Consider the following 10839-nt stretch of genomic DNA (forward strand, 5'->3'; position numbering starts at 1 on the left):
TACTGTATTTTATTATAAATACTTATATAGATAAACATCCAAGATCCAGGCCAATCAGAGAAAGGTCGTTTCTCAGCATACCCTGGCCGGGATTCGAACCCGGGATCTCCGGTGTGACAGACAAGCGCACTACCGCTGCGCCACAGAGGCCGTCAATACATATATACATACATATATTCACGTCTATATCCCATGCGGGGTAGACAGAGTCTACAGTCTTAATAGGACTGATTGGCCACGTTCAGCTGTGCCTGACAGCTTAATGATATAATATTTATTATTATTTTTTTATATATTTTTTTTGTTTAGTCCTTTTATCACCCCATATACGGTTATCAAAAACCATGGTTATCAAAACTGGCAATGAAATAGATAAGCGATCCGGTGTTATCGCTAACCCGGTTGATCCGGTATTTACGGCCGTGTTCCGGCGCCCATCCGGCCCGGCAGCTGTACCGGAACCGGTTCGCCATAAACATGTTTCACACGGTTTTTAACCGTTTATTTTATAGTGTTTTATAAGCTTGCCCATACTGTCGGGTTGCTGAAGAAAAAATGTTATGTTTGGCAGTTGTGTAAGTCTAAATACGGTTATAATAGTGTAGTTTAGTTTTATTCCCACGGGAATTACGGGAATCCTTACTGAGTGTAACATTACGACACAAAGAAAGCCGCATGCCAAATTTAAAATCTCTTGACCAAACAGTTTAGATTGTGAAATAATAAATAAATATATACTGAACAAATTACACAGATTGTGTTAGCCTCGAAGTAAGTTTAAGACTTGTGTTACGAAATAACTACTACTATACCTCTATTAAGATACTAACTTAACGATTTTATAATAAATACTTATAATACATTCAAAACCCAGGCCAACCGTAAAATGTTCGTTTTTCAACATGTCCTGGCCGGAATTCGAACCCGGGACCTTGGCTGCACAGACAAGCGCACTACCGCTGCGCCATAGAGGCCGTCATTGATATACTAGTCAGTCATTGTTGTTTTTATTTTAAGTATAATACATACATACATACGTATAATATCCCTTGCAGGGAAGACAGAGAAAACGTCTTGAAAAGACTGATAGGCCACGTTCAGCTGTTTGACTTAGTGATAGAATTGTGATTCAAGTAATGACAGGATGCTAGCCTATCGCCTAAAATAAGAATCCCAAGTAGAAAGTAGATAGAATTAAAACCTATCTCTTCATCGCCTTTTAAGACATCCATGGGAAAGATATGGAGAGATCCTATTCTTTTTTATATTGGTGCCGGGAACCACGCGGCATATATGCACATATTTAGGTACATTTCTTAAAATACAATTTCTTTTAGTCAACCATTTCGTAGCTTAGAAGTATCTACGGGCTATTAGACTCCAGGGTGACTTTCAAAACATCCTATTCACACAAAAAAGGATAGTGTTTGACTAACTTATGACGCTAGGATTATTAAACGCCCTTAGGTGCTAGCGAGCCCTAATGGAATTAATATGTAAAAGGGTATATCTGGGCATACCCAGTGTTATGAAAGTTTCCATCGTGTGTGAAACCTTTATTAAATTTCAGTTTGTTTTTTTTGCTCAATGTACGAGTATTTTTAGGCGAAACATTTTCATAATGTTTGTTGGGGAATTGTTATGTTTTCGGTTCTCTATATTATGGCATGAGCGAAGCGGTTTCTGTCGCGCGAAAAATTATCCCTATTTCGTTTCACGTTACCAAGATAAAGCGAGTAATGAATGATACGACTATCTTTACTAATATTATAAAGCTGAAGAGTTTGTTTGTTTGAACGCGCTAATCTCAGGAAGTAATGGTTCGATTGAAAAATTATTTTTGCGTTGAATAGACCATGTATCGAGGAAGGCTTTAGGCTATATAACATCACGCTGCAACTATAAGGAGCAAAGAAATAATGGAAAATGCGAAAAAAAACGATGAAAATTATTCATTCTTGAACTCTTCAATGATGCCCAAAATAACTATTCCACGTGGACGAAGTTGCGGGTACAGCTCATAAAATAAGTGAGTGTTATTACCAAAATCACCTTGACCGAGGTAACATTTCCTTGGATTGGAGCCAGAATCGTCGATTAAATGCATGAGTTAAAGTGGTTTTAGGTAAAATAGCGGACTCGTATGTATTCTTCCTCCTGGGTTTTAGTCCCGGTTGCATCCTCACCACTCTGGAGAGGAGCTTAACGTCAATCTTTTTAACAAACACTGTTGGCTCTGTCTACCCTGCAAAGAATATAGACGTGACTCCATGTAAGTATGTAACAAGATGGTAACAAGAGTAAAAAAAACGTATACTTTTATCTTTTTATGCGCAATCAGATTGCGTTTGTCATGAATAGATATTTTTATTAAGTTTCTCACACACTGGTCAGGTCAAGATGGTAGGAGTATTTGCTTGCCCGCCTTGGTCTAAGATAATGTTTATCTATTTAAGTATGTAGGTATATATTTGTTTTTATATTTTTCTTGATGAAATTCACATCAGTCTGGCAAAATATTATTAAATAAACAAGATCCCCGGTCAAGCGAAATTAATATTTATTTATTCCACTAGGTTCGGGCCCCATCTCAGTCTTAACCGGCCGGGTAATGTTTTCCCAATGGAAACATAAAAGGCCCTTAAAACACTCAAACTCAAAAGGGCGTTTGATATTTTAGGGGAAAAAATGTGACTCCTAAAGGAAATTTTTAAAATTAGAGGAAAATATCGCGAGTTAATAAAAGCACTAGTACAAAAAAGAATAGGACCACTCCATATATTTCCCATGGATGTCGTAAAAGGCTACTAAGGGATAGGTTTATAAACTTGGGATTCTTTTGTAGGCAACCTGTCACTATTTGAATTTCAATTTTATCATATCTTTTCAAGACTGTTAACTCTGTCTATCTCTTAAGTTATACAGACGTGACTATATGTTTGTATGTATGTTATTATAGAAATGTAAGTACAGTTAAAACATAGAACTTTATTACATCTCCAGACTAAACTGATTCATTTTAACTTAGTGTAAGACTTAAATGATAAAACTATACCAGCGCATCTGCAAAACGCTATACAATTTTTTTCATAGCTCGTGTTCCTGAAGTGGTAGTTTATCCATTTGTCGCCTTTTACGACAGCCATGAAAGAAAACCCATCCTCTAAAAGGAAGGGTCTTTTACTAAAACATTTATACATACGTACAAACAAATAATCACGTCTAAATCCTTTGTGGGGAAGACAGAGTCACAGCATTGAAAAGATTAATTTGCCACGTTCTGCTGTTTGGCTTAATGATAGAATTGAGATTTAAATAGTGACATATTTGTAGCCCATCGCCTTAAAAAAGAATCACAAGTTCATATACTCTAGTCGCTTTTTACGACAACCATGGGAAAGACATGGAGTGGTCCTATTCTTTTTTTATTGGTACCGAGAACCACACGGCACATTAATATTGTTTCGAACAAACACATTCTTTTGTTTAATTTTAATTTTATTACATAGATAGGTAGATAGACTCTTTATTGCACCATAAGAAAACTCATGCCAGAAATTACGAATTGCCTTCAAAAGGGAACAGTACCTAATACATATATATAATCACGTCTATATCCCTTGCGGGGTAGACAGAGCCAACAGTCTTGAAAAGACTGATAGGCCACGTTCAGCTATTTGGCTTTAAGATAGAATTGAGATTCAAATAGGGACAGGTTGCTAGCCCATCGCCTAAAATAAGAATCCCAAGTTTATAAGCCTATCCCTTAGTCGCCTTTTACGACATCCATGGGAGAGAGATGGAGTGGTCCTATTCTTTTCTATTGGTGCCGGAAACCACACGGCACAACAGTACCTAACTCTTAATTATTTCCCCCGGCTATTGTCATTTCTCTTGCCTTTAATCGAAATTCGTAATTTCATTATTGTGCCCAAATTAAATTAACAAGCAAACGCAATTGAAAGCTTAACTAAACTTTCATCCATAAATTATCATACAAATTTCACCCTTTACTAATCGTTGTAAATGTCATTCTCGACGGTTAATTTACAGCCTTGGTCAAAAGTCTTTAGGCACCCAATAAATATACACAATGCATGTTTACTATTGAAACAATGAATAAATACTTTAATGTGTTATCAGGGTTATTTAACGTTAACTGGCACAGTAGGCGGCATATTTTGAGTAAAAATAATAGTTACATACATACATATGGTCACGTCTATATCCCTTGCGGGGTAGACAGAGCCAACAGCAAAGACTGAATGGCCACGTCCAGCTATTTGGTCTTAGGCACCCCCAACTTTTATTAAAAAAAAAAGAAGTAAAACAACTTTTATATTTCTTTGTGCCGTGTGGTTTCCGGCACCATTCGAAAAAAAAAGAATAGGACCACTCCATCTTTTTTCCATGGATGTCGTAAAATGCGACTAAGGCATAGGCTTACAAACATGGGATTCTTTTTTAGGCGATGGGTTAGCAATCTGTCACTGTTAGAATCTCAATTCTATCGTCGAACCAAACTGCTGAAGGTGGCCTGTTAGTCTTTTCGAGACTGTTGGCTCTGTCCACCCCGCAAGGGATATAGACGTGATTATTATGTATGTAAGTATGTTTGTTAATTAGCGTTATGTCTATTTTGAAAACCACGCTAACAACCAAATCTGTAAAAAAGAGTCCTAATTTAGGTTGATATAGTTATTCTATTACGAGTATATATATGTCTTTAAATTACCTCTCATCTCTCTTACCTGAACGCCGCAACAAATATTTTGTGACAATAAAATAATTTTGAGTCTAAAATGAAATATATTGTAAAGGCTAGCTACACGGCACGATTCAGTTCAACATTTTGACAATGACAAATGTATCAATCAGAGTGCCATTCGAATTGGGCCGGGTTGTACTGATGTTCAGTTAAACTTGATGTATATATTCTGTGGCAATGATGAATGGTCGTGATCTTCATTAGTACCCTTTACTGGAATTGTGATTGCGAATTCATTTTGAATTTTATACGACATCTGACTGAATGTGGCGTGTGGTTCCAGGCACCAATAAAAAAAGAATAGGACCACTCCATATCTTTCCCGTGGATGTCGTTATAGGGATAGGCTTATAAAAATTATATCAATATATCCTTTGCGGGAAAGACAGAGTCTTGAAAAGACCGATAGGCCACGTTCAGCTGTTAGTCTTAATGATAGAATTGAGATTCAAATAGTGACAGGTTGTTAACCCAACACCTTAAAAAGAATCCCAAGTTTGTAAGCCTATCCCTAAGTCGCCTTTTACGACATCCATGGGAGAGAGATGGAGTGGTCCTATTCTTTTTTGTATTGGTGCCGGCAACCACACGGCATCATAAAAGCTCGTCTTAAAAATAACTCGCTATCAATTTGTGCTTAATCTCGTTTTTATCACGCAAAGCTAGACTAACGGTCCAATAGGCTTTCAATTGGAGCTTAAAGGCTTCTGGGCCATAAAAGGGAAGGCCTCAGAATCTGGCCTTAAACCCTCTCTGTTTTGCCCAAATTGGATTTTACGGTGCACGCTTTTTAAGGGGGGTCATGACCCGGGCTCGGTGGAAGATGTTTTATTTTGCTATAGTAAAGAAGTCCCAATTATTTAGGGTTTGTTAGGAATTTGTCTTGAAATATTAGACTTTTTTTAAATTAAATTGTAGTAGATATAGACTAAATCTTACTATTTGCCTTGATATTTGTGTAATACATATTTTGTTTCTTTAGTCCTTGCTGGGTAGACAGAGCCAACAGTTTCGATAACGTTCAGCTGTCTGGCTTCATGATGGTATTGAGATTCAAATAGTGACAGGTTGCTAGCCCGTCGCCTACAAGAGGAATCCCAAGTTTATAAGCCTATCCTTTAGTCAACTTTTAAGATATTCATGGGATAGACATGGAACGTGTTTCTAATATTAACTGGAAACAACACAGTACTACTTCTTTAGTCGCTTTTTATGACGTCCATGGTAAAAACGTGGAGTGGTCCCGTCCCTAAGTGCGAGACTATTTGACGGCCTCTGTGGCGCAGCGGTAAATATGCTTGTCTGTGACACTGGAGGTCCCGGGTTCGAATCCCGGTCAGGGCATGATGAGAAACGAACTGGTTCTTGGGTCTTGGATGTTTATCTATATAAGTATTTAAAAAAATATAGTATCGTTGGGTTAGTATCTCGTAACACAAGTTTCGAACTTACTTCGAGGCTAATTTAATCTGTGTAATTTGTCCTGTATATATTTATATTTATTAATTTAACTTTATTAACCCAATTCTAATAGATAAGCCTCGCAAAGTTGACAACTGTAATTAACTATACATTAACAAAACACGAAGCGAGTCTGAACAAGCCCTTGCTGATAAAACTAACTTTTTCCATATATTCATGAAGTTTTGTAATTAATTCACGTTTAAGATTTACTCGTTTTGTACGTGCCATCAGCTGAAAAGTCATTTACAATATCGTTATCTCTTTCATAATGATTAATAGTTCTGAATCAAATGATATAACCAGAGGTAAATGTAAGATAAGAGTATATTTGGGTCATATTACTACAATGTGCCGTGTGGTTCCCGGCACCAATAGAAAAAAGAATAGGACCACTCCATCTTTTTCTCATTGACGATTATTATGATAGATTGTATAAGGACGTGACCATATGTATGTATGTTTGTATTTTATTATATTTTATTGATGAGTATAATGCAATTTTGTAATCCATCTTAATGTGTGTAACACACGACACAACAGTTTGTATTTTTTTTTCGATTCAACACACAACAAAATATTGCAATTTACCGTGTAAATAGCACCAAACCCTTCCAAGAGACTGTTTCGCACAAAGGGGAATAATCTATCTTTGTGTAGTTTTTCTATTGTTCGTGTTTCCTCTTTTGCACTGTGAATAATAACAAGAAAATGTTCTTATACAGTCCAATGCCGTGTGGTTTCTGGCACTATAGAATAGGACCACTCTATATCTTTCCCATGGATGTCGTAGAAGGCGACTATGGGAAAGGATAATTCATCTTGTAGGCGATTGGAGAGCAACCTGTCACTATTTGAATCTCAATTCCATCATTAAGCCATACAGCTGAACGTGGTCTTTCTGACTTTACAAGACTGTTGGCTCTGTCCCCGCAAGGGTGAAGACGTGAGACTATATATATGTAAATAAATAAATATAAATACATACGGGACCAATTACACAGATTGAGTTAGCCTCGAAGTAAGGTCGAGACTTGTGTTACGAGGTACTAACTCAACGATACTGTATTTTATAATAAATACTTATATATTATAAACATCCAAGACCCAGGCCAATCAGAGAAAGTTCGTTTCTCATCATGCCCTGGCCGGGATTCGAACCCGGGACCTCCGGTGACACAGACAAGCGCACTACCGCTGCGCCACAGAGGCCGTCAAATGTATGTATTTATATTTTGGTCAATATATATAAATGTATATATAAATATTGCCTAGAATGTGTATAAATGATGTGTATATATAATATGTATTATATTCATCTGAAAGATATGAAATAGTCATAATATTAATAATAATCTTATATGTACTAGCATACCGCCCGGGACTACCTTAATTTTTTGTACTCTAAAGAAATTTTAATAAAAAAGATTGCTTTAAATTAGACCTCAAATAAACGGTGTGAAAGCATATCAAACTTTCGCATTCATACTTAATACTAATAACAATAGATTACAAGAATAAAATACTCATTTGGTTCAGCTGTTACAATACTTCATTGTTCATTTGGCGACAAGGCTTTCAAAAGTTGAAAGCTACGCCTATTGTCAATTGCAAAAGTTCAAGTCTGAGGTTCAAATACTGGAAGGTTCTTTAAATGTTATTATTATAGTAAGATCTTGGCCTATTTTGTTTCATTAATGAATTGAAAGACTGAAGTGTTCAAATAACCGTCCTTTTGGGACAAAAAGCAAAGCGGGTTAATTGAACACTCGTCCTAAACTTGGCTCATGGAGTAAAAATAATACAGAGCCAATTATAATAACTGCGTCGCTGATTACTCAGTTTTTGTCTACGGTCAAATGTTAAAAATGTTTATGTAAATAATATATAAAATAATAAATATATACGTGATAAATTACACAGATTGATTTAGCCTCGAAGTAAGTTCGAAATAAATGTTACGAGATAATAATTCAGCAATACCATGTTTTATAATAAAAACTTATATAGATAAAAATCCAAGACACAGGTCAATCAGAGAAAGTTCGTTTCTCATCATGCCCTGACCGGGATTCAGGACCTCCTGTGTCACCGAGAAGCGTATTACCGCATGATGTATTTAATCATTTTGTAATTTAGAACTTGATGCGGTATTTTAAGTTACCTTTGTTTGGTAACAAGCTTGTTGGTGCTAATTTAATGATAGAAAACATTCGATAATCATCACCATGCAATAATAGTTTTTTTAATTATGTTTAATCTCATAGATGCATGGCAAATAATATAAAAAATAAGTGAATCTTCAAGATAAGTTTGTGTTTTACCTTATGATCGTAACTACTTTCCCGAATCTATTATGGTGAAAGATCTAAAGAATCTATAGAAAAATTATAATGAAATATGAAATTAAGTATTTGTATGAATTTTTTTTTACTAACTACTTCCACATTACTTATTATATATGATAATCCGTGATCTTTTAATTATGATTATTTGATGGTATTTGTAATAAAATTTAGAATTATCGAGTTAGCATCTTGTCACAATGGGAATCTGTGTTTTTATTGATAGTTTAGATGAATATTGTATAAGGCATGATGACCAACTGCAACGAACTGCTTTAATATACGGGCGGTGAAAATGAAGTAGCTGATGGCCATCTGCTTGATGATGTTTCTTTATCGAATCCTGTTACTGCTGTCTCTTCCCAAGATTAATTCTCACTCATCGTTGAGGAAATTGAATAAAGCTTTGACTTCAGCACTTGTACTCTGCTCTTCAGTTCTGAAGCAATATAGAAGTTGGAATGGTATTTTAATATCTTTGCAAATTCGTTAACAAATTTATGAGAGTTTCCGCTAATCGAAGCTGTTTGGATTCCGGTCTCGCAATGTTCGTTGCTTTTTTATGAGTTCGACAAAAAAATGTCGCGTGTTACGTAAATAATTCAAGCAAATACCTATAATGTGTGCCGTGTGGTTCCCGGTACTAATGAAAACAAAAATAGGACCACTCAATCTCATTCCCATGAGTGACGTAAAAGGCGACTAAGGAATAGGCTTATAAACTTGGAATTCTTATTTAAGGCAACCTGTCACTTTATATGAATCTCAATTCTATCAGTTATCCAAACAGCTGAACGTGGTCTATCAGTATTTTCAAGACTGTTGGCTCTGTTTAACCCGCAAGGGAATTATTATATACAAACATAAAATCACGCCTCTTTCCCGGAGGGGTAGGCAGAGACTACCTCTTTCCACTTGCCACGATCCCTGCATACTTCCTTTGCTTCATCCACATTCATAACTCTCTTCATGCAAGCTCGGCGGTTTCGGGTACTTTTGACCTGACCCTTTACCAGGACGTCCTTAATTTGATCAAGATATGTTCGTCTAGGTCTTCCCACTCCGACCTTTCCCTCCACACTCTCCTTGTATATCTGCTTAGTCAACCTGTTTTCATTCATCCTCTCCACATGACCGAACCATCTCAACATACCCTTTTCTATTCCTGTAACTACATCTTCTTTCACATCACAACATTCCCTTATCACGCTGTTCCTTATCCGGTCACTCAATTTCACACCCAACATACTCCTTTACGCTCTCATTTCCACTGCATTTATTCTGCTTTCGTGCTTCTTTTGCCATACCCAACTTTCACTCCCATACATTAATGTCGGGACCAACACGCCCCTGTGCACAGCCAGTCGAGCCTTTTTGGATAGTTTCTGACTGCTCATAAAGGCATGCAAAGCTCCATTCACCATGTTCAATTATTATATGTATATATATAAAAACAATGTGACTTTCTCAGTACAGACAGACGTACCAAAAGATCTTTTTCATTGGTCGCCGTGTTCAGTTATTCTATTCTGCTGAATCGAAAACCTACCCAACCAAAATTAAGTTAACGTAATCAAATAACTCAGATACAAGAAAAAAATATTATGTCTTTGACGTAGGACGTGTGGTCGGGAATTCTGGACGACATTCGGGAAACATATTGGATTACCGCAGATTGTTAGGTGACAGACAGTCGCTTCCAGTACATCTTTGTTATTTAATAAATTTTATTTGTAGGTAGTATTTTTTTATTTTATTACCTATGTGTATGTTTTTATTGGTGCCGTGCGGTTCCCGGCAGTGTAGTTGCGGTGTAGATTGTTCCGCCGCTTCTTCTACACATGCGCTTTGCAAGCGGTATTATAATTATATTTAATTGATATCTTGTATCCAATTTTGAAAATGAATCTTTTCTATCCTATTCTATTCTAATAATGAACTCCGTCTCATTCCAATGATAGAATTGAGATTCAAATAGTGACAGGTTGCTAGCCCATCGCCTAAAAAAGAATCCAAGTTTGTAAGCCTATCCCTTAGTCGCCATTTACGACATCCATGGGAAAAAAATGGAGTGGTCCTATTCTTTTTGGATTGGTGCCGGGAACCGGTAGGCACGGCACGGAAATTGATAGAATAGAATAGATTTATTTTCAAAATTGGATACAAGGTATCACTTATTGACGTCACATAACTTAAATCTAATTATAACTACTACTACTACCGCTTCCAAAGCGCATGTGTAGAAGAAGCGGCGGAACAAACTAC

Source organism: Amyelois transitella, chromosome 13 (assembly GCF_032362555.1).
Source record: "Amyelois transitella isolate CPQ chromosome 13, ilAmyTran1.1, whole genome shotgun sequence".
Taxonomy (NCBI): Eukaryota; Metazoa; Arthropoda; class Insecta; order Lepidoptera; family Pyralidae; genus Amyelois; species Amyelois transitella.